Genomic DNA, 26,671 nt, shown 5'->3' with positions numbered 1-26,671 from the left:
ATCTGAGTATGAATATCCATTTTGAAGCTCCTTGGTTTGCATACTAACTTTCTCCACCAGACCTTAGGAAGCTCCCCCAATAGTTTCTTATAGACACTTCTGATAGAAAATGAGGTGAGGTTCTGAATTTCAGGCAAATCATATCCAGCAGGCTCAAAATAGTGTCTAGCTTTGAAGATCTTACTAACAACCCAAGAAGCAATCTTTGGGTTGGTGTTCCAGATAGTATCATTCTTTATATAGTAAGTGTGAACCCATTTTACCCACAAACTCTCTTTTTCCATACAAAGGAACCATAACAGCGTACAAATAGTTGTTTTGTTCCAGAGTTCAATATTCACCAAGTTCAGTCCACCAGCAACTTTTTGGTGACACAACTTCTCCCATGCTATTAAAGCTTTCTTTGAAGCTTCAGCAGTACCAGTCCATAAATACCTTCTACAGATTGCTTCAATAAATTGTATGATCTTCAATAAACTGTATGATCTTTTTTGGGAGGACAAACACCTGAGCCCAAAAGGTTCGGATAACAAATAATACACTTTTCAGCAGTGTAGTTCTCCCTGCATGTGAGAGGAATTTAGCAGTCCAGGAAGTTACTCTCCCCAACGTATTTTCTATCAGGGGTTCACATTGTAGTATAATAAGTCTTTTGGAACTTAATGGCACCCCTAGGTACCTAAAAGGAAGATCCCCTTTCACAAAACTAAGAGCCTCCAGTATGAGCTACTGAGTGGCATTTGATACACCCCCAAAATAGATAGCACTTTTCTGCTCATTTGCTTTTAAACCTGAAGCAGCAGAGAAAATTTGAAATTTCTCACTAAGAACTGAAACGGATGCCAAATCCCCTCTACAGAAGAGGATTAAATCATCCGCAAATCCAAGGTGTACTAGATTAAGCTTAGCACGCCTAGGATGAAACTTAAAACCAGTATTAGAACTTAATGGTTTCAGCAGTCTGGATAAGTACTCCATAGCTAGGACAAAGAGGAAGGGGGATATAGGATCCCCTTGTCTCAATCCTTTCTTAGGTGCAAATGGGGTATTAGCCTTCCCATTTATCATCACTGAGTAGGTCACAGTTCTCATACACATAAGGATCCAATTGGATAAAATTCGGGGGAATCCAAGTAATCTCAGAATCTGCTCAATGAAAGGCCATTCCACTGAATCATAGGCCTTCAGCATATCAATTTTCATCATGCATCGTGGAGATATGTTCTTCCTTCCATAACCTTTCACAAGTTCATGACTCAATATAATGTTTCAGTGATAAGCCTACCAGGAACAAAAGCAGTTTGGCTGCTATCTACCAATATACTCATCAGGGGTTGAAGTCTGCTAGTTAAAACTTTTGACATGATCTTGTACAAGATGGTGCAATAGGAGATTGGTCTGTATTATTTGATGGAGGAGGGATTCTTCACCTTAGGAATTAAGGTGAGGGAGGCACAGTTAATTGCACTACACATCTGTCCAGAGCGAAAACAATCAAGGATAGCATCTGTTACATCTTGACCAATAACTGGCCAAGCCTTTTTAAAGAATAGAGCATTGAACCCATCATTGCTAGGGGCTTTAGTTCTTGTAGGGCAGCATATACTTCTTCTCTATTAACAGGCCTTACTAGGTTCCTTTGTTGTTCCCAGTTTAATGTTGGATCACTGCTCATGATATCAGGCCGTACCACAAGAAGTTGTGTAGTTGAACTACCCAAGAGTTCCTTATAAAAATCACTCATTTCTTGCTCAATTTCTTGCTCAGTTGTTAGTAATACACCCTGCTTGTTTACCAGCCTTTTAATTTGGTTCTGGGCTTGTCTATTTTTCAGACAAGCATGAAAGTAGGCTGTGTTAGCATCTTCCAGCTTCAACCATGTAACTCTGGATTTTTGTTGTGCAATGCTTTCCTCTACTAGTGCCCATTTTCCAGTTGTTTCTTAGCCTCAACTTCTGCCTGGACAAGTTCAGCATGCCTCCAATGATCCCTCATTTGCTGTTGGATGTCTATTAGAACTGTTATAGCATCTGAAACTTTGTCACCAATCACATTAAATTCTTGATGTGCTAGTTGTTGTATACCCTTTTTGACAGTTTTTAGTTTGTTCCATACCGCTAGCATATGAGTACCATAGCAAGGTTTCCTCCAATAAGTTTCAAACACCTGTAGGAATCTAGGATGGTCAGCCAAGTAATTGTACGTTTTGAATGATCCAGATTTCCTCTCCTTAGGTGCTTCAAGCTGGATACTTAATGGGCTATGGTATGAGAAGAGGGGGTCCATAATCACCCCTTCCATATGAGGCCATTTTTGGATCCATTGAGCATTAACAAACATCCAATCAATTTTTCCAAGGACCTGATTATTCGACCATGTGCATTGCCTCTCAATCGACTTCATTTCAATCAGATTAGTGTTACTTACAAACTCCTGAAAGTCTCTAGTTTCCATTCCTGTACGGGTGTAGCATGACTTCTATCTTCAGCTGTCAATATTGTGTTGAAATCCCCCATCACTAGAGCAGGAGTAGTCAGATTACTGAGCATGCCCTGTAAATCTTCCCAAAGACATTTTCTGTCATGAATAGTATGCAGGCCATAGATGAAGCTTACATTGAAACTGATGTTAGTGTGCACCAAGTGATTGTGCCATTAATAAATTGCTTGTGCAGAGCTGCAGGATTGAAGATAATGCAAGTTTGATCCCATAATACCTATATTCTTCCACCTGGTGCCTCTTGATAATTTGCAACCCACTCCCAGTTTCCTAACAATTTGTTGATGAGTTTAGAAGCATTTCTTTCCTTTACTCTATTTTCTATAACTGCTATAATAACTACATGATTTTTCCTACAAAATTGTATAAACTCCTGGTGCTTGTACACCTTATTGATTCCTCTCACATTCCAGGCTACTATATTCATGAGATAGGGTGTAGGGGACTTGTAACCTTGCCTCATCCTTATTGCACATATCTATATGATGCGCTTAAGCCGGAGATGGCAGAACCAGACACTGATGAGCAACAGAAGCACTAAAAACATTGAGATTTCCCCCTGGATCAATTGAATTTGGTCGATCAGCTTTTGCAGCTGAATTTCCTTTAGCATGCATCCACTCAGGTCTGAGATTGGGATTGTTACCTTCTGGATTGAAATTGTTTTCCTTAAGATCTAAGTGCTCGATATGTCTTGCTTGAGCATCAATATGAGTATCAACTTTAGGATCTAAGTTCCTCTTAAACCTCAATTCTGTCTTGAGAGGTTTGACCTGAGTAAGTGCATTTTGGGCAGCATCTTGTTTCATTGCATTTTGGGCAGCATCTTGTTTCACTCTGTGTCGGGCAAGAATGGTCAACTTGACAACACTTAGGACAATACACCGGCTTCCAATTATATAACACCACTTGATCAATTTTTTGTCCCTCAAGATCACACACTTTGATTGAACTAGGTAGGGTCCTAGTGACATCCATTTCAACAAGAATACGAGCATACGAGATCCTATCTGAACTGGTGGTGCAAGCATCTGCATACAAAGGTTTACCCAATCCATTACCTATTTTTCTTATGGCATTAGTGCTTCAACAATTCAAAGCTAGCTTGGGTAATTTGATCCAAAGGGGTATGGTCTTCAATACTTCCTCACTGAAGTTAAACCCAACAGTCCACGATTTCAGTATAATTGGCCTGTTATTGAGAGAATATGGGCCTGAGAATATCACCTCATCCCTCTCTGTTTCACCATTGAATCTAATCACGAAGTAGCTATCATTGTGGTATAGTATCTTAGGTTTTGACACAAAGTTCCACTGGCCAGCTATAAACCGTTCAACAACACCTAAGGTTGGCGTATTGCCCACCACATACATTATCATTGCCTTACTCCATATTTGATTACCCTCATCTAAATTTTCCTTCAGCAAATGAACAACCACTTTACCATTCTCAATTACCGGCGTAATGTAATTTAGGCACATACCTTTTGCTGCAAATTTGTTCACATCAAATAGCCCTACCCAAGATCTACCATTTTCTGCAATTTTAGGGCTAGCCACTTTAGAGGTTTCCCCAATTTTCGTCGTCACTCCCGTTTGACCTAACTTGGGTGACCCTCGTTGTAACACTTCGGGCTGTAGCGGTTCACCACTGCTTGAGAAGTCTCCACACCTGGCACCGTACACCTAGGCGATTTATGGGGCAGAGGGAGTCTCACACCCGCTTGACTACGCGTCAGATCTGGCCATTGTTCATCAACTTCCCCAGTCTGTTCAGCAATTTTTCCTTTCCCCGAGCCTCTTCCTAGCGAGAGAGACTCTTCAATCAATTGTTCCGGTAGTTTATCCTTCTTCGGTCGTCCCCGAGCCATCGAGGATAGCGCAGGTTAGCAGCACCTAACATGCGCCAAGAGAGAAGGTTAAATTTATAACTAACCAATTAAAACGTGCCACGTAATAAATAAAAAAATTAATTAATTTTTGGGAAAAGGGCCTAAAATGCACCTGAACTATGGGATCTGATACAATATTGCCTTCCGTCCATCTATTAGGCCAAAAATGCCCCTGCTGTTAAAAATAAAGGCAATTTAGGCGTAATAGGTTGACAACAAGGCATTTTTGAGTGCAAAGATAATTAGAGGACATTTATCTACCAAATCCCATAGTTCGAGGGCATTTTAGGCCCTTTTCTGTTTATATAGTCATCCTTTTCCAGCACCAGCACCCACCTGGCCATGCACCCTCCCAGTTCTCCATTATTCCCATCTGTTTCAATTTATGTAGCACTATTTTTTTTTATTTTTTTAGTTTGTCCAAAATATAATGTTATCTTTCTATATTTACAAATAATTTAACTTTATAAGATGATTTACAGTCACACAAATTTTTAATACTTATTTTGGATCACAAATTCAAAAGTCTTCATTTCTTCTTTCAATTTCGTACCTAGTAAAAGAGTGTCATATAAATTGAGACGGAGAGAGTGTTACACAAAGAAACAGGCGTGTTGCACGCTGCGTGTAATTTACATCAAAAGTAAGTAAAGTGGAGTACTGTTTAAGTACATGACCCTGATAATGACTCCTTTGCTGTAATTAAGTGGAGTAATAATTACTTTCTAAGATTGTCCTAGTTTAATTTAATATGAAATTTAATAAATAAATAAAAGCTTGTAATATATGTGGTTTAAAATAAATTTTAAATATTTATGTGATTATAATAAATTATTTTTAAATATAAAAAAATATTAATTATTTTAAAATAAATTAATAAAAAAAATAAAATAATCTTTTTAGGAAAAGAAATAGTACAGTGAGATTTCAATTCTAAGATAGACCTAAAAGTTTATTCCGTTCCAGAATATGTTCGTGGTCACCAACTAAACGACAGTTTGCACACATTTTAAAAAGAGTGAGGGACCTGCTGTTACAACTCATGAAGGAATTACTCCTCCTTGTTACGTTTCGCTTTTTCGTAATACACTGCATAAAAGATTAATATTTTAAGGTTTATCTTTTTATAATATTAATATGAAAAAAATTGTAACTTATATGGAGTAGTATTTTTGGTATAGTTTTTGAATATCTAAATTTTACTTTTAAAATATTAAATTAATCTAATTTCATCTAGCTCCGAAGATTAGTTAAATTAACTCTCGAGAAATGAAACGTGATAAGTAAAAGTGGACGAATGGAGTAGTATCTAAAATTCAATAATTCCAATCCTAAATAAATAAGTAGCTTAATTAGTACAGCATAGACTATTCTTTTCAAGATCTTTTACCTCGTTGCACCAAAGCTTATGCATCGTTATAGCCTAATTATTTTTCAACTCTCATTTCTACTATATTAGAAGCACCGGTTGGTGCTCCTTTCGTCGTCCGTTGTGGACCCCCCCCCCCCATAAAAAAAAAAAATTGGGCCCCAGATTAAACAGGCCTATAAAAAAAAAAAATTGGCCTCATATTAAACAGGCCCATAAAAATTAAAAGAATTTGGGCCCCATATTAAACACCATCCAGTATTAAAAAAAGAAAAGAAAAAAAGTGGAACCCACCACATCCAAACTCACGGGAAAAAAAAAGTGGACCCCATATTAACAAAATCAAGCAATATTGAAAAAAAAAAAGTGAATCACATATTTAAAAAACAAACAATGTTAAAAAAAATGTGAGCCCCATATTAAACACCATGCGTATTCGTAGCAAATACTAATATAATAAAGTTTTAAATACGGAGCACAAACTACAATGTTATATTAATCGTGTTTTGAACATAGTATCTCATATTTTACTACTATATTAGAAGCACCGGTTGGTGCTCCTTTTTCGTCGTCCGTTGTGGACCCCCCCCTAAAATAAAATAAAATTTGGGCCCCATATTAAACAGGCCCATAAAAAATAAAAAATAAAACATTTTGGGCCCCATATTAAACAGATCCATAAAAAAAACAATTTGTAAAAAAAGAAATTGTGGGAAACACCATCCAGTATTAAAAAAAGAAAAGAAAAAAAGTGGAACCCACCACATCCAAACTCAGAGAAAAAAAAGTGGACCCCATAAAAAGTGGACCCCATATTAACAAAATCAAGCAATATTGAAAAAAAAAGAAGTGAATCTCATATTTAAAAAACAAACAATGTTAAAAAAAAAATGTGGGCCCCATATTAAACACCATGCGTATTCGTAGCAAACACTAATATAATAAAGTTTTAAATACGGAGCACAAACTACAATGTTATATTAATCGTGTTTTGAACATAGTATCCTATAATGACAAAATCAAACAATATATATAAAAAAAAAGTGAATCCCATATTAAAAAAATAAACAATGTCAAAAAAAAAAAAATGTAGACTTTGTATTCTTAGCAAACACTAATATAATAAAATTTTAGATACGGAGCACAAATTACAATGTTATATCAATCGTGTTTTGAACATAGTATATATATATATATATATATATATATTATGCATAAAAATAGTGCAAACTAATAATGTCCAAAAGGGTGGGCCCATACTAAATGACACCAAGCAATATAAAAAAAAAAACTATATAAAGTCTGTTGTCCCTTAAAAAAAAGGGTGGGCCCCATACTAAATAACACCAAGGAATAAAAAAAAAGGAAGAAAAAAAAGTGTAACTCACCACATCCAAACTTACGGGAAAAAAAAGTGGACCCCATATTAACAGAATCAAACAATATTAAAAAAAAATGTGAATCCCATATTAATAAAACAAACAATGTTAAAAAACAAATCGTAAAAAAAAATATATCAAATGGAGATCAAATAATGAATAAGGTAAATTAGTCAAATTATAATTCTAATCGACGTTTTCTTAAAAAACCATCCAAAAGACAACATGACAAGTAAAATGAGCTAAACCGAGAATATTACCAAAAATTAAAAAATAGTATTTCTTCGTTTAAATAGAAAATCAATTTAGAAAATCAGTTTCTACTTTGTTTCGTTTTAAACATGTAAAATTAATTTAATAATTTGAATTAGAATTATCTAAATCAAAATTTGATAAAAAATAATAAGTATTTTACACCTTTAAATTAATCGAATTAAAATTGAAAGTATCAACTGATTCTTAAATATTGCTATTATTTTATGTCAAAGAGAGGAAAATAGTTTCCTTTTAAACAAGTTTTCTCTTTTAAAAAGTATTAATAAATTTTCGTAGCAAACACGAATAAAATAAAGTTCTAGATATGGAGCACAAACTACAATGTTATATTAATCGTATTTTGAACATAGTATATATATATATATATATATATATATATATATATATATATATATATATATATATATATATATATATATATATATTATCATTATTTAAACACAACTACATATACATAGATACACTATAATCCGAAGTGTTGGGCACGGGCATAGGCTATCTAGTCTCATCTAAATTGGAGGTTTCCCGCGGAGCACAAAACGCAGAAAGTATATCGGCTACTTTAATGTTCAAGAAGAACTAGCATCATCACCGTTCTTTTGACAATTTTCTACAAACTCTCCTTTCATTTTTTTTGATTTTTCACTCGGTGTTTTGTATCTGTATTGGGTCTGACTAAATCTGAACTCGCGTAGGAAAGTCTTACATCGGAGGTAAAGTGCCCCTAACAAAGGCGATTCCGCATCCAACAGGGTCAAACACAAAACTTGATTAAAGATAAAGGAATACATTTCTTACTTATTCTAAATGAAAAAGTTTTATAACTACACAAATATTATAATTTATTTTTTTACAAGTTTCAAATAGCTTTCTCTATTTTTTTTTTAACTTTACCAATATTAGACTAATTGAATAAATTAGAACGGATGAAATAATAATGCACGCTAGGGATCGCAAACGGGAATGGGTGGATGAAGTCTTACTTAACTTGCTAAAGAGTGAAGAGTATAGAGTAAAGAGTAAAGTTTTATTAATCCGCCCTGCCTTGCTTTGATTAGCATTTTTTTTTACCTTCAATTTATCCTGCACTGCTTACTTTCTCTTTTGTTCTTGATTCATTACTTGTCTTTCAGGTTTTTGCTTAATAATTTATGTTTGTTTAGATATTACTAAATCTGTTGATTTTTTTTATGAGTTAAATTAATCTGTTGAAATTAAATGTCAAAGTAGGTCCTTTGGGGATAAACTCAAATCAAGTATCAGGAACACTAGTTATTGTGGATATATATTAGTTCATATTGTAAATATTATTATTATTATTATTATTATTATTATTATTATTATTATTATTATTGTGGACGTCCATAACTTCTAAGGGCTCGTTTGGTTGGGAAACAACTAATCCCGGGATAACTAATCCCGGGATTAGTTATTCCACCCTCAAGGTGGGATAAAATAAGGCTATAATTTCGGGATTAGTTATTCCGGATTTTTATTCCAACCAAACATGGGATAAGAAGACACTAAAATTTTATCCCGCGACTATTTTTGCTTATTCTTCACACCAAACGACCCCTAAAGGTATAATGTCCACCATTATGTTGGCATCTTCTCGCCTGCATACTGTCCCTCGCGATCTCACATAATCTTTCCATGATCTTTATGATTAATGTCACGTTTAAGGCAACCTCAACAATCTCTTATTTAATACAATATAAATAGGGGCATGAGATGTAATGCATAAGACACTTGGAAGAAATAAAAAAAATTCTTCTTTTCCTCTCTACTTAATCTTGTCGATTCTCTTTATATTATTACTTCTTATCCTCTTTATATTATTACTTCTTATCTTCTTATTTTACAATAGTTCAATATTCTTAGAAAGGTACCCCTATATATTAGATTAGGTATCGGATATCTCATATATATTACGTCAAATTTAATGGCTTATTAAGGAGATTGATAATTAATCCAACTCAATTTGAACAAAATTTTCAAAAAAAGTGAAAAATTTGAGCACCCAACCTAGAACTTTAAAGCAATGAATGGAGTGCTCCAAACTTTATAAACTCATCTGGGAACCCCTCTATAATCAACTAGAAATATAGTGTATTTCTTTAACATCCTCCCGCACGTATAACCCTTACATAATCAATGAGACCATCACCATCCAACTCAAAACCTTAAGAAAATGGGTGGAGTGACCCTAAGGCATTGTAAACCCCATTAGAAGCACTTATTGTTATTAAATTTGTATTGCAAAGAATACTTTGAACCAATAAGTTAGACTAATTCCTGAAATAGAAAACAGAATCTGTCCAGTTTCTGCAAAACTATAGAAAACGAAATTAATAGAAACTGAAAAATAATATGAACAGTATATGGAAAACCAAATCGAGCCCACTGAATTCACAGTGTGTCCTTAAGGAAATTATTCCCCTCAACGTACCCGAGGTTTTGGAATCTTTCCTCCCAGGATAGAACGATTTACTCACCAAAATAGCGGTACAACAAATTCAGGTGACTACGAACCACTCGAAGGTAGTATATCACACGAGAGTTTTTAAGAAGTGCAGAGAAAGAAGAAGATGAATATCAGAAAATTTTGTAACGAAAAATTCTGAGGATCAACAGAAATATATAGCCTGTTTGGGAAAAGCTTTGCAACTTTTCAGAAAAGTTTGCAACTTTTCTGAAAAATTCCGTTGAAAAAACGGAGGGAAATGTTTTAAATTAATCCAGAAAAGAAAGAAAACGGGTCGGGTTGCGGGTCAGGATCTTTAATTAATTAATTAAATAATTAAAATTAAAGGAAATTTGGTCCAAAAAGATTATCAGTTGACCAAATCCGAAGCCGAAGCCGAGCGACGACGACGGCGCGAGGGGAGATCCTCTTCTTGACCCTTTAGCAACACGAAGGAGTGCTTCTACTTTTAAGTAGGAGAACTTTTCTTTCCACCACCTATGAGGGACAAATGCTTATTTCATAAAGCAAGAGGGAACAACTCATTTTTCCCTTCACTTCTTTTCCCTCCATTTCCCATTCAACCTATCAATTAAACCCAACAATCCCCCACATGAATAGGGAATGGCTATAAGATAAAGGAATGCACGGACAAGTGTGTGATATACAAGCGAAGATTAATTGCATCTGGATAAGTAGGTTTCCCTTTGAACTTTCCGTAGTGAACTTATTTCGGATATACTCGATCAATCGGTAGATGTGATATCTTTGAACCGTCGAACTTTGTTGTATAATTAGACAACATAAGTCACACAATTAACCCTCAACCATCTATGATTCTCACGGTTGTGTTCGTTTCAGCCATGAACACCGCCTGGTTTCGTAAATGCATAGAGAATGGGCTTTTACCATCATTCCCCTTGAAGCGGCATATACTTCACACTCACATAGGTGATTTCTAAACGTGTAGTCCTATAGACACACTATCTGGTCATGTTCTGCCAGACTTAGATAATCATTAAACAACTTTAATGCTTTATTAACTCCTTAAAAAGCCTTAAGGTTTTATCCTTGTTTCTGAACATTGTCATCATCACGAGAATGGGTTGAGTTATTTGACAATGTTAAACCGTCATTCATAACTTTGTTTGATCTCTTTGAACCTAGTTCTTGGGATCTCCAATCTACTAGGTAGAGTTACCGCCATGATGACTTGTCCTAGGCCTTAACCCCATCCCCCTCGATGATCTTTCAACAGCCTCTCTAGATAGGCCTTTTGTTAGCGGATCTGATACGTTATCTCTTGACTGTACTAGTCAATAGTGATAACACCACTAGAGAGTAGTTATCTAACGGTATTGTGTCGCCGTTGAATGTGACGCGATTTTCCGTTATACATAATGCTCCCTGCCCTACCTATTGCCGTTTGGCTATCACAATGTATACATATAGGTGCCAAAGGTTTGGGCCAAAATGTAATATCTTCCAAGAAATTTCGGAGCCATTCAGCTTCTTCACCGGCCTTGTCTAAAGCTATAAATTCAGATTCCATTGTAGAGCGGGCGAGGCATGTCTGTTTTGATGATTTCCAAGACACTGGTCCTCCACCAACGGTGAAAACATATCCACTCGTGGATTTAACTTCGGATGATCCAGTGATCCAGTTTGCATCACTATATCCCTCAATTACTGCGAGATATTTATTATAATGCAAAGCATAATTTTGGGTGTGTTTCAAATACCCCAAGAATCGTTTCATTGCCATCCAATGAATTTGATTGGGATTACTCGTGAATCGATTTAGCTTGCTAATAGCACATGCTATATCTGGTCGTGTACAATTCATAATATACATCAAACTTCCTAAAACTCGTGCATAGTCTAATTGTGAGTCACTTTCACGTTCATTCTTTTGAAGTGCAAAACTTACATCAATTGGAGTCTTTGCAACATTGAAATTTAAATACTTGAGCTTGTCAAGTACCTTTTCAATATAATGTGACTGTGATAATGCTAGACCTTGTGGAGTTTTATGGATCCTAATTCCTAAGATCAAATCAGCAACTCCTAAGTCTTTCATGTCAAATTTGCTAGCGAGCATACGCTTCGTAGCATTTACATCGGCAATATCTCTACTCATTATCAACATGTCATCAACATATAAACAAACAATGACTTCAGGATTTGGAGTATTTTTAATGTAAACACATTTGTCACACTCATTAATCTTAAATCCATTTGTCAATATTGTTTGGTCAAATTTCGCATGCCATTGTTTGGGTGCTTGTTTAAGTCCATAAAGTGACTTAACAAGTTTGCACACTTTCCTTTCTTTATCAGGAACCACAAAACCCTCAGGTTGTTCCATGTAAATTTCTTCCTCCAATTCTCCATTTAAGAAAGCTGTCTTGACGTCCATTTGATGGATTTCAAGACCATATACGGCTGCCAGTGCCAGTAACACCCGAATAGATGTTATCCTTGTTATCGGCGAATATGTGTCAAAGTAATCAAGGCCTTCTTTTTGTCTATAACCTTTTACCACAAGTCTTGCCTTATATTTGTCAATAGTGCCATCAGCTTTCATTTTCCTTTTAAAAATCCATTTTGATCCTAAAGGTTTATTTCCAGGAGGAAGATCAACCAATTCCCATGTAGGGTTGTTCAAAATTGATTCAATCTCACTATTGACTGCCTCTTTCCAAAATGCTGAATCAGAAGAAGACATTGCTGCTTTAAATGTTTGAGGCTCATTTTCAAGCAAGAATGTCACAAAATCTGGTTCAAAGGAAGTAGATATCCTTTGATGTTTGCTACGCCTTGGATCCTCTTCACTTGGTTTACTTTCCTTTGGTTCTTCTCGTGGCCGTTTAGATCTTTCACTTGACGACTCACATTCAGTTTTATACGGATAAATGTTTTCAAAGAATTCAGCATTATCTGATTCAATTACCGTATTAACATGAATTTCGGGATTGTCCGATTTGTGAACCAAAAACCGACAAGCTTTGCTGTTTGTAGCATAGCCAATAAAAACACAATCCACAGTTTTTGGTCCGATTTTTACCCTTTTGGGCAAAGGAACTTGGACCTTTGTTAAACACCCCCACACTTTGAAATATTTCAAGTTGGGTTTTCTTCCTTTCCATAGTTCATATGGAATAGATTGTGTTTTGCTGTGGGGCACCCTGTTGAGTATTCGATTAGCTATAAGGATAGCTTCCCCCCACAAGTTCTGCAGTAAACCGGAACTTATTAATAAAACATTCATCATTTCCTTTAATGTTCGGTTTTTCCTTTCCACAATTCCATTTGATTGTAGTGTGTAGGGGGCTGTAGTTTGATAAATAATTCCATATTCTAAACATATCTCTGCAAAAGGAGATTCGTATTCTCCACCCCTATCACTTCTAATCATTTTTATCTTTTTATTCAATTGATTTTCCACTTCGTTCTTGTATTGCTTAAATGCATCAATTGCTTCATCCTTACTATTAAGAAAATACACATAACAATATCGAGTGCAATCGTCAATAAAAGTTATAAAATACTTTTTCCCACCGCGTGATGGTATTGACTTCATATCACATATATCTGTGTGGATTAAGTCTAAAGGATTTGAACTCCTATCAATAGACTTATATGGATGTTTAACATAGTTAAATTCAACACAGATTTCACATTTTGATTTGTTACACTCGAATTTAGGCAATACTTCTAAATTAATCAATTTTCGCAAGTTTTTGTAGTTGACATGTCCTAAACGAACATGCCATAAATCATTTGACTCTAATAAGTAAGACGAAGCTGAATTCTTATTAATACTGTCAACAACCATTACGTTGAGTTTGAAAAGGCCCTAGGTGAGGTAGCCCTTTCCTATGAACATATCATTCCTACTTATTACAATTTTCTCACTAACCAGCACGCACTTTAACCCGTTTTTGACTAGTAGTCCGGCTGAAACTAAATTCTTCCTAATTGTTGGAACGTGCAGAACGTTGTTGAGAGTCAGCACCTTGCCAGAAGTCATCTTCAGAAGTATTTTCCCATATCCTTCAACCTTGGCTGTTGCAGTATTTCCCATAAACAATTCCTCTTCGGGTCCAGCGGGAGCATAGGTTGCAAATGCTTTTTTTACAGCGCAAACATGTCGAGTGGCACCAGAATCAAGCCACTACTCCTTTGGGTTTCCAACCAAATTACACTCTGACAATCTAGAGCTTTGTGGCCAGCTTTCCCACAATTATAGCAATTGCCCTTGAATTTTATCTTGTTCTGCTCCTTACTCTTTCCAAAAGATTTCTTCCTTTTCTTATTCTTTGGAGCAACTTCTTCATCGATGTTCGCTCCCATAATCGTTGAATTTCCATGCGACTTCTTTTCAGCAACTTTATTATCTTCCTCAATCTTCAAGCGAATCACAAGATCTTCCAGTGAAATTTCCTTACGCTTGTGTTTCAGATAGTTCTTGAAGTCTCTCCATGAAGGAGGCAACTTCTCAATCACAACAGCCACTTGAAATTCCTTGTTGATCACCATACCTTCAGTAATAAGGTCATGGATAAGGACTTGGAGTTCTTGAACTTGGGTTCCAACAGTTTTACTGTCTGTCATCTTGTAGTTAAGAAACCTGGCAACCACGAATTTTTTCAAGCATGCATCTTCAGTTTTATACTTCTTTTCGAGTGAAAGCCATAATTCTTTTGAAGTTTTGGTAGAACTGTAGACATTATACATATCGTCATCTAGTGCACTAAGGATGTATCCTTTGCACAAAAAATATGCATGCTTCCAAGCCTCAGTAATCAAAAAGCGCTGGTTTTTAGGCATTCCTTCTTCAGTAGTAGGAGGATTTTCATTTGTGAACTTCTGCATGCCTAGAGTAGTCAGCCAGAAGAACATTCTTTGGTGCCATCCTTTGAAGTTGATACCAGAAAACTTCCCTGGTTTCTCTGCCGGTGCCATCGCGTGTGCAGCAGTTGGACGTAGGGGTGGGCATAAATACCGAAAACCGAAAAATCGAACCGAACCGAATGAATTCGTTTTTTCGGTTTTTCGGTTCGGTTCCGGTTTTTTAAAATAGCAAATTCGGTGTTCGGTTTTGGATTTCCGGTTTTTCGGTTTCACCGAAAATTTATTATAATATTTTTTTAACCAATATATAATATATATCAACATCATAATTACTTCCATGAATGAGAACAAGTTCATAACAGATATCCAACTATCCAAGCCCAAATTCATTGTCCAAGCCCAAATTCATTATCAAGTAAACAATATTCAACCCTAGTCCAGTGAGTCCACTGCTCTTCAGTCTTCACGCCATTTCCTCTTCTTCACGTCATTTCCTCAATCCTCTTCACTGCTGACTGCTTCACGCCATTTCCTCTTCTTCAACAAGACCACAACTGCTTCAGCTCTTCCACAAGACCCATAAGGTAGTTTTATTTCCTTCTTATAATTTCTCATTTTTAGGCTCCCACAAACTAGTATCTTTACATTCTTAATTTCTTATTCAGACGAATTTCAATTCCCCCAAGTTTTAACTTTTACAAGATGGTAGTGACAATTTCCCCAAGTTTGTAATCTCAATAAATTCCCTCAATATATCGTAGAGAAATGGGTATGTCAATATATAAGTTTGTAAAAATGCTATGTTATTTTTTCAGATTTGTTGTGGTATTTTGCTGTGGTATTTTTTCAGATTTGTTAAATTTTCTTAAATTATCAGTGGGTTAGGACTTAGGATAATTTCTTGCATATTTGCTGCTCTACTATTATAGAGCTTTATCTTATAGTTTCTCTTTTTAATTTTTTATAGATGGCGGATGAAACTAGATTAAGTTTGGCTGGTTCAACTGATACCGTAACTAATACAGATGATAGCAATGACAACTCACTTGACACCGAGCCCCAAGTAACAAAGAAAAGAAAGAATATGAAATCTAGATCAGATGTTTGGGAGCACTTTGATAAGGTCGTTTTAAATGGTATTGTTAAAGCAAAGTGTAGGCATTGTAAAAATCTTTATGCAGCTAATACATCTGTAAATGGAACAACGGGATTGAGACAACATATAGCTTTGAGGTGCATACCATATAAAGCCAAGAGTGAAACTAGCACTCAGAAAAAGATAAATTTTGCATCTACGGATGAGCATGAGCCGCGTTGGGAATTTGATCAACAATTAATTAGGAGGGCTTTAGTTGAGATAATAATTATAGATGAACTACCATTTAGCTTTGTAGAAAAGGAAGGCTTCAAGAAGTTTATGCAAGTAGCCCAACCTTTATTTCAAGTTCCTTCCCATAGAACAGTAACAAGGGATTGTTATGGACGTTACGATGAATTGAGACTAGATTTGAAGAAGTCTTTTAGAGAAGCAAAAGCAAAATTTTGCCTTACCACTGACACATGGACATCGTTGCAAAAAATTAATTATATGTGTTTGACTGCTCACTATATTGATAGAGATTGGGTTTTGCATAAAAAAATATTGAATTTTTGCCCTATCACTAGTCATAAGGGTGAGCATATGGCAGAGGCTATTGGCACTTGTTTGCTTTATTGGAACTTGGATCAAATTTTTACTGTTACTGTTGATAATGCTTCTTCCAACGATGTTACAGTTAGAGAATTGTCCAAACAGTTAAATAATTGGGAAACTAATATAATGAATGGTAAACATCTTCATGTGAGATGTATGGCTCACATACTTAATCTAATTGTGCAAGAAGGTTTGAAGGAAATTGATGCTTCTGTCAAACGTGTTAGGCAAATGGTAAGGTATGTTAGATCATCTTCGGCAAGAGGAGCTCACTTTAAGAAATGTTGTGAAGTTCAAAAGGTGGAATGTTCTAAATCATTAGAGCTAGATGTGCCTACTAGGTGGAATTCCACCTACTTAATGTTGGATACAGCACAACACTTTGAGAAGGCCTTTGATAGGTTTGATTTTTTCGATGAGAATTTTAAAACTTATCTTGCTACTCATGTTTGCGAAGATGGAAGTGTTGCAGGTCCTGTCGCATGTGATGATTGGGCGAATGTAAGGAATGTGGTAAAGTTTCTTGAAAGATTTCATGAGCTCACCGTAAAGGTTTCAGGTTCACATTACGTTACTTCTAATGTTCATTTTGAGGATATATGTGAGCTTGATGTACATTTGAAAGTGTGTTTAGAAAGTGAAGATGTTAGTTTATGTATAATGGCTGAGCGAATGAGACAAAAGTTCAAAAAGTATTGGGGGGATCCCGAAAAGATGAACAAAATGATTTTTATTGCTTCCGTGTTGGATCCTCGTAATAAATTTGTGTATGTTAACTTTGAGCTTGAAGAGCTATTTGGTGAGGAAGTAGGAAAAAAAGTAAGCGAAGGAGTGTATGATTATATGAAATCTTTGTTTGGAGAGTATCTAAAAAATTATTCAAGAGAATTTCATCATAAATCATCTCCATCTACATCTTCTTCATCTCAATGCTCATCTGATGTATCTTCTAATTCTGACACCTATTTGAAAAAAAAAAGCTTTGAGAGCTAAGCTTGACTTGAAAAAACAAAAAGAAGATTCTGGGTGTGCGGGTGCTAAATCGGAGTTGGATAGATACATTAGTGAAGATCAAGAACTTGAAGATGAACGTGTTGAGTTTTCAATCGTAGATTGGTGGAAAGTAAATGCTCCTAGATTTCCCGTTCTTTCAGAGTTGGCTCGTGATGTATTGGCTATTCCGGTTTCTAGTGTGGCATCGGAATGTGCATTTAGTACCGGTGGGCTTATTCTTGATCCATTTAGAAGTTCATTAACTCCTAAATATGTGCAATCTCTTATTTGTTCTCAAGATTGGCTTAGAGAAGAGACTAAACCCGTTAGTGTGGAAGTTTGGAGTATCTTGAGAAACTTGAACTTGGTAACGTTTTATATATTTTTGTGTGTTTTAGTGCAAAAATCATATTCTTATTTATAATATATGACACATTTTATTAAATTAACTTTAGAGATGGCAAATAGTGGAAGAGATCCTTGCATTGTTGATGTTTGATTGCAATTTGCTATTTTTTGCTACTAGTGGTAAGTTCAATATTTTATTTTGTAGTTTTGTTCTTTTATCCTGAAAGTTATATTCTAACTTTTGGTTTTATCTTACTTCTTATCATGTTCAAGTTCGACCATGCCTCCTAAAGCTCGTTCACATGTTTGGGAATACTTTGCGATAGTTCAAGACAATGAAGAAGGGCGTAAAGTAAGGTGCTTGACATGCGGTATGATACTTAAATATAATCCAAAAGTGTCTGGCACAATTTCCTTGTTGAAGCATATTGAGAAATGTCTTGAGCGTCAACAAGAGAGGCAAATTCGCCTTCAAATTTAAGCTTATGTTTTGAATTTGGTGAATTTCGGACCAAATTGTGATTGCTAGTATTGTGTTAAGATGATGGATTTAAGACTTAGTTCGTGACAACTAATGTTTTGTATTTGGAGCTAGATTTTAAGAAATTTGTGTTGTTTGGATGCTACTTGTTTTAAACTTATGTTATTTCATTTGTGTTGCTCGTTTTTACTGTGTGCGCTGTTTTGCTGCATGTTGTTACTGGTTTCCTCTGTTAAGTGTTAAAGTACTGATTTTGTACGTAAACTATGCTGCTGCTGGTTGCTGGCAGTGACTGGTGCTGGCTGGCAGTGGCTGGTGCTGGCTGCTGGCAGTGGCAGTGGCTGTGCTGGCTGCTGGCAGTGGCACTGGTTGGTGCTACTGGCTGCTGGCTGCTGCTGTTTGGCTTGCTGTACTTGTTTTATGAAAGATGCACCTTTTAAAAATACTTGTGTAATTGGATCATAAAAAAAGTGGATGTCTTTGTGTTCAGTTGCAACAAAATCCATAACTTCCTATTATGCATATTTGATTCCTTGTATAATTTCAGTATTTTCATTGTATTATCTCATTTTCTTGTCTTTCATACTTTCATATTTTATACGAATAATGATAAAATTCAGGTGAAAGTGTTGTAATCAGAGGATAAGTTTTGATTACTCCAATCAGAGCAATGTTGTAATCAGAGGATAAGTTTTGATTACTCTTAAGTCTTAACTACTGCCATTTTTTTTTTCCTTAAACAGCATATTGGGATCTATTTTGGTTATTATTGGCTTGTATATTATTCTATGGAGTAAAAGTAAACAAGTAGAAATTTACAAGGATCCTCCAGCAACATAGAAAAATCAAGAATGGACTTATGGCCAGTGAAAGTGTTGTGTTTGTCTGAAACGTGATTCTGTAGTTTTTGCTTAGAGTAATGTGGTAGTATGACTGTATCAGTGTGGTCCACATTTATTCTTTGATGTTTGTAAGTGCAAGGATAACATACCAAAGAGGACTTAATCAATGTCAAAAAACCGAATTAAAAAACCGAAACCGAACCGAACCAAACTTCAAAACACCGTACCGAACCGAATTAATTCGGTGCGGTGTTTGGTTTTCACTTTAAAAAAACCGAAACCGAAATACCGAACCGAACTTTGAAAAAACCGAACCGAACAACCGAACGCCCACCCCTAGTTGGACGGCTTGACGATGCAACATTTGTTGGCCCAATAGTCACGCCAACAGTAGTACCAGCAATCGCACCTGTTGACACCCAATTTTGTCCCGCCTTCCCCAAAATATCTATTTACGCTTCTAGTATTTTTGGACAACTTTAAAAATAATTATTTATACTTTACTACAATTATTAGCTTTTATTAATACAGGCGTTTCATTATCCTATTGTAGTCACTGCTGTTATTATTTTTATTTTACTACCGTTACTACTACCACTATTACTATTATTATTATTATTATTATTATTATTATTATTATTATTATTATTATTATCATTATTATTTTATTATCATTATTACCAGTATTATTATAATTTGCATTGTACACTTTCAGCATTTTTATCACCTTATGCACACGCATCGCATCTATTTTGCGCAGTTAAATAATAGCGTTTATTCACTGATATTATCGCATGACCATTACGATGTCATATAAATTTTTTTATCCGAGCACTGATAAATACATACTTTTATAATAGGTAATATTTTTAATTAAAATAGATCTTTTATGCAAATTTAGAAGCTCAAAATAACATAAGAAGCAAATATATATTTTAGCCTATCCGCCCCAATCAATTTATAATCACTTTCGGACCAACCCATTGTGATTAGCCCACATTTTAATACCAAACTCACTACCCAGCCCACGTTTAATTCTTCAGCCGACCCAGCCCAAAACAATATTCAACTCAGCCCATTATTTTAACCTAATAACCCGACCTACTACCCGATTCCCCTTTCAAGAAATGTAGCACTAGGGTTATACACCATTTCAGATCCGCCCCCCCCCCCCCCCCCCCCCCTTCCCGCTCCTCTCTCTTCACACGCTCTCTCTCTCCTCACAAAAATGGTGAAGTCACAGATCCATTTCGCCATCCCCAGTCCATGCATGGCCAATTCGGGAAAGAAAATTAATGCCTTGTACCTTCCATCATCCGGGTCAAGGTTGAAGAGGCGAGTTCCTCTCTCTGTTTTCTCTGGCTTTTTCCTTCGATCTGAAATCACCTTAATGGGTTTTGGCCATTTGTGAATTCAAAATCCGTCTCTTTTATCCGTTCCTTTGATTTCGAGTACAAATTTTTTATGAATGTTGTCTTCTTCTTCTGGGTTTTCTGATCGACGATAGAACCCTAACATTTGATTTGAAAAGATTTTCGACCAGAAATCCCGCGCAATTTTGAACCCTAGAAAAACCCTAAATGTCCGCTATAAATATTCGCTTCGGGAGTCATTGAAGGAGAGTCCTTTTAGCTGCCCAAAAATCCCCCTACAAAAGACTAGTTCTTTAACCGCCAAAATTCCCTAAAAATTAAGTTCTTTAGCCTCCCAGAAACCCTCTTAGAAAATATTAGTTTCAGCGTTTCTTGATATTGATTCTTAAAAATGTTAAATCATTTTTTTTGTTCTTCTTTTGCCCTGGGTATTGTTTCGGATCCGAGGGTATACAAACTCGGAGTTTGTGGTGTTTCGAGGTAGATCGAAGATTCGAAACCTCACTTCGCTGCACCCGAAGAAGGTAATTCTCCATTCCCTTTTTTTATTTTTATTTTGCATTATTTGGTTGCTCTGTGTTATTTTAGTTTGTTATTCTGTGATTAAAGCACGTTAGTTTAGTTAAGTTAATTTAGTTTGATAGATAAGTCTGTTTGCATGTTTCTGTGTTAGTCTGTTTGTGGGGTTAAGCATGCTTATGTATGATAATTTAGTTTAGTTTGTTTAAGTATGTGAACAACTTTTATTTAGTTAATTAATTTCAGTCTGGTAGTTCAATAAGTGTTTATGTGTTCATACATGTTTGTTGTCTCGGTTGGTTAATTTCAGTTTAGCTTAGCTTAGTAGCATTATGCATATTCTTGTTTTAGTTAGTTTAGTCTCGGCTCAGAAGTTAAAATATTTAGATGTTCACGTTTAGTTTGGTTTAATTTCCAGTTTAGTAGTTTAACAGTATCTATCTGTTTATGTCTTAATTCAGTTTAGTTAATTTCAATTTTATTAGTATTTATGTGTTCACATGAGTTCATACGAGGATGATTATGTCAACTAGTAATGATACATTATTAAACCGTAGCATGACCCTGTATGTTTAAATGTTAGTTTAAAACAAGATCTGAGTCGTCTAGATTGGGTCGGATATCTTTTAGGTTGTTTATTATGAATATTAAGGTAAAGATGCTTAAATTTGGTTGTGTTAGTATGACAAACTTGTTTCAAGCTTGGATGTGGAGTTTGTTAACTTGAGAATTTGGTGTATATCTATGAACTATACTAAATATGGTATGATGAGCTGATCCTCTGTATTTGAACTTGGTGTCCCATCTTTGCATTTGTTAAATATGTCCATTTTCGGATGCGAATGTCCTTGTCAAATGCCACTGCTTTATGTGAATCCGTGTTGAGTCTCAAATAATTTTTGATGTTCTTAATAAACTTGGTCATCGGATTCTTAAATAGATCACATAAAGGTTGTTCCTAGACTTTACTTGTTGTCTAAACACAAGTCAAACTAAGCTATAGGTTTGTTAGTTTAACCACCATGAGTCTTATGCAAAGTCTTTAAATCTACAATAATTGCATGACCATTTTTGAATCTTTGCATGTTCTAACCATGTATCTAATGTGAGCCACGAGGCTTTTGTTGACTGCCTAAGTGACAATATGCTTAGTTGCATGCTCTTATGTTACCTTCTACTGAATCTGAATCTATTCTTCATTCTTGCATATAGTCGTTATCCTTAAAGTGTCACATGAACATGTCTAATGCATATTTTCCTCCAGATGTCCTGTCCAAAACTAAAACTTTGGTATTTGTTAGTCTATTATTTGAAATCACCTCTCTTTGCATCTGTGTGAGAAATGCTATTTTCCATTTTGCTTGATTTCTAGTAGAATAAAGAAGTAGAACTGGTGGATATATCTTCTCCAGTCAAAGGTTGTTATTACTGTTGATAAGACATGCATGAGACTAGAAATTGTGAATGTACAATAGTTGAAGATCACTACTAGTAGTTAAAACTAATCAATTATTGTAATAATTTCTCATTTTTGCATATTCTGATGTTTTAATGAGTTTAGGGAGATTCGTTCAATCTTAGTGTTGTTGAATTTGACAACTGTTTTCCTACTTCAGTTTAGTTTTTCATTTCAATTTAGTTGTGTTTATTTCCGACTTCATATGGATTAGTTCTGTTACAAGGTTGTTTCTGCTCCCATATATGATCTTCTTGTTCTTGCTATTCATTTTCCTCATTCTCTTCACGTCTGAGTCAAACAAAAATTCAATAGGTTAAGGGCATATTGGTCTGGTTCAGTAGTTTTTTCCTTCAAGTTTAAGTAAGAATAAGAGTATAATCAGTATGTCTTATTATATGCAGTAGGTGTTCTTATATGTAAAGTATGTATACGAGTGTATATTATGAGTATATTGTAGTTAGCACATTGATAGGGAGGTTAGATTGGTCATTATGGATCAAGCTTGAACCCTCCCCGGTGTTAGCCATGCCTGGGATTCATGAAATCCCTTGGAACTTGTGCAACATCGGGAAGACGGGGGCAAAAGCTTTCCAATATTAACCCTCTAAACCTCCTTGTGAATGTATATACCTGAGGTATACTTAAATATACATAGTATATACATAATCCACTGGTCTGTTTTGAATTTACGTTATACATGTTTAGCCTTATTTATTGGTTACGTACTGATCCTTTTTCTTTCGTTTTTATGCATGACTATCGCATACGAGTCCGAGGGACTCGTCTTCTTCCGCATTCGGTGTTGGGCTAAGGCCCAACGTGATTTCTCTCTTGAGTCAGCCCCTATCCGCAGCATATATACAAAAAAAAAAAAAATCTGGGCCAAAGCCCAATAGCAAAACAGATCGCAACAGTGGGCCTGAAATGGGCCGATCCATTTGATTTTTTATCCCCTCTACCTTATTTTGTTTGTTGTGTAATTTTGATTTGCCTTACATGACTAACACTTTATCTTATTTTCGTCTCTTAGCTTAGATGAATTATAGGAGAATTAGTGTGGATAGTGTTAGTGGTAATGGGTAGTTAATTTAAGGGAAAACCAATAATTAATTCTACCGGTTTCGTTCTCTTCTTTTTTATTTCTAAAATTGTTTATAGTACCTATAATATTTGCTTTTATTAAAACAATTGATTTTCAAGGGCGTGAAGCCGTGAACACATATTTTTAATTAGGATCATGTTTTCATTCTTACTACCTTGGAAGTTTTAAAGCGTTACTAATACGCAAATATGTACTCAAGTATATTTTTATAAATAACCCTTCAAGTTTGAATCAATCACGCATATTTTTAGCTAAGCATAGTTAATAAGAAATAATAAAAAGGAGAAAGAAAACTCACGTCTTTTTGCACCATATTTATAAACTAAATCTAGATTTTGTTTACATCGCTATATTCACATAACGTAATTTTTATCCAAGGCTCTAATTTGCCGGATTTTCTTTTAAAAGCTATTACTTATATGTAATTCCTTATTTGAAATTCACGCAAGGTGTAGTGGTAATATTTTTATAAAATGATATTAAAATGTATGATTTATAAGATTGATTTTTGGCCTTTTGAAAATAATTATTTTCTTATTCCAGTTTGGAAACGCATTATATTTGCAAAGTTTCACTATTTTAATTACGTATATGCATTTTATGAGACATCCCTCTTAAAATTACTTATAGAATATTATTTATTATATTTTCCGATATTAACCTAAGTTTGGACGGTAACCATAATTAATATATTCTAAAGGATGCCTAACCCCTTCCCTTTGCGATAATCTAGAACCCTTACTTAGAATCGCGCTAATTAAGCAGACCATTAACAGAGGTTTAGTTAGCTTTACCTTAGTTAATAATTAGGTGCCCTAATTCACCATTAAACTAATTAGGTGGTGACTCCTTAAAATAAACAAAATAGGAATTACTAATATGTTGTACTCTACTTTGACCCGTTTAAATGGGGTATAACAACACCAACAGTTGCAGTTCTATTAGGAGCATTAACATCACTTTCTGTTTCCATTCTTCATCGTCAATAATTGACAAACTGTTTAATAAATGAAAAATGAAACAGAACAGTTAATAGAGAAGATATATATATATATATATATATATATATATATATATATATATATATATATATATATATATATATATATATATATATAGCCAGACCCCACGTTGTGGGATTTCACTGGGTTGTTGTTGTTGTTTGTATATATATATATATATATATATGTATATTTTTTTTCCTTTTCCCAGAATCTGTTTCACGATGAAGTTTTTATGTTCTTCAAATCGCGTCACTGTTATGAAATTTAATAATCCAACGAAGTTTTTATGTTCTTCAAGTTGGACTAGAAAAATTCCAACGGAGTAGAAAACCAGAAGGTTTTAGTCTCCAAAACAGAATACAGATTAAAATATATAAGCAATAATTTCCTTAAGATTGTTATTAAATCTGTATTGCAAAAAATACTTTGAACCAGTAAGTTAGACTAATTCCTGAAACAGAAAATAGAATCTGTTCAGTTTCTGCAAAACTGTAGAAAATGAAATTAACAGAAACTGAAAAATAATATGAACAATATATGGAAAATCAAATCGAGCTCACTAAATTCACAGTGTGTCCTTAAGGAAATTATTCGACTCAATGTACCCGAGGTTTTGGAATCTTTCCTCCCAGAATAGAACGATTTACTCACCAAAATAGCGGTACAACAAATTCAGGTAACTACGAACGACTCGAAGGTAGTATATCACACGAGAGTTTTTAAGAAGTGCAAAGAAAGAAGAAGATGAATATCAGAAAATTTCGTAAGGAAAAATTCTGAGGATCAACAGAAATATATAGCCTGTTTGGGAAAAGGTTTGCAACCTTTCAGAAAAATTTCGTTGAAAAAACGGAGGCAAATGTTTTAAATTAATCCGGGAAAGAAAGAAAACGGGTCGGATCAATCAGATCATTTGACCAAAGCCGAGTCGAGCGACGATGGCGGCGCGAGGGGAGACCCTCTTCTTAACCCTTTAGCAACACGAAGGAGTGCTTCTACTTTTAAGTAGGAGAACTTTTATTTCCATCACCTATGAGAGACAAATGCTTATTTCATAAAGCAAGAGGGAACAACTAATTTTCCCTCCACTTCTTTTCCCTCAATTTCGCATTCAACCTATCAATTAAATCCAACAATACCAGCATTGAGAAACAAGTGCATTCTATTAAAAAACGTGTGTTCTATAACTAGTATTTTTAAATAAGATCATCACACTATTTAATATGGTATTATAACATATAAAAGTATTGGGTTTGAGTCTCACCACTATTCATTATCAAAAAGCACTTTCACGTGCTTGATCTACGAGAAAGAATCAGGCGTACGTGAGACGACGTGTAAAAATCTACTGAAATAAATAAAAATGTGCTTGTTTTACCATCTTAAACATTCAGATGGGATATTATCAATTCAATAGAAAATACATTTGTATAGATGTTTATAAGTGACTAAATAGAATATTGTTTACTTAGCGTTTAGAAATTTTGCTATGTTCTTAAGAAGTTGATACGGACAATGTTAATAAGAAAAAGTTTTATATTTTTTTAAAAATAATGTCAATTAGACTCATTGAGAAAATATTATTAAATGTTTCTAGAAAGTTTGTCTGTTCATAACTGGTAAAACTAGTAGGGAAAAGAGCTACTAGCATGAAACAAAATTAGCCACCGCACCCGAAAGATTCTAGGCAAACATAATCATAAAAAAATAAAAAAAGGCCAAATTTCACGAATGACGTGTAACGTAGTTTAATTTTTTATTTAGGGCATCATGATTTACCTAATAACGTCCCCACCTTTATATTTTATGTAATAAATAAAAAACGAAAAAAATCCCTTTCGTTCTGTTCCTCTTTTGGCGTTTGGTTCTTTACGTTAAATTTTTAATGGTATTCGTTCGTCTCGCCATGCCTCCTAGAACAAACAAGTTTATTTGTATGATTTAATTATGTACATTTTCGTTCATCTGGCCATGCCTCTTAGTACAAAGAGTATATTTGTATGATTTAATTATGTACGTTAATTTCTTGTTTCAATAAAAGGAATTGTACTGAAAATAGTAAAATTAAAGCACACATAATTTTTCATTTATATAATCGTGTCAAAATGTAGAAAGTGGACA

The 26,671-nt window shown here is 34.8% G+C and overlaps 1 long non-coding RNA gene across 1 annotated transcript; it reads left to right on the top strand.

Moving 5' to 3' along the window:
• The first annotated feature begins 15,224 nt into the window (after window positions 1-15,224).
• On the top strand, window positions 15,225-18,331 carry LOC132623153 (uncharacterized). The gene is made up of 3 exons (XR_009576108.1): window positions 15,225-15,320; window positions 17,878-17,950; window positions 18,044-18,331. It is a non-coding gene; the product is annotated as an uncharacterized LOC132623153 (long non-coding RNA).
• Window positions 18,332-26,671: the final 8,340 nt, after the last annotated feature.

This window comes from Lycium barbarum, chromosome 2 (assembly GCF_019175385.1).
Source record: "Lycium barbarum isolate Lr01 chromosome 2, ASM1917538v2, whole genome shotgun sequence".
NCBI classification, from domain to species: Eukaryota; Viridiplantae; Streptophyta; class Magnoliopsida; order Solanales; family Solanaceae; genus Lycium; species Lycium barbarum.
Note: the sequence above shows the minus strand (reverse complement) of the source record. Positions and strands in the feature narration are given on the sequence as shown.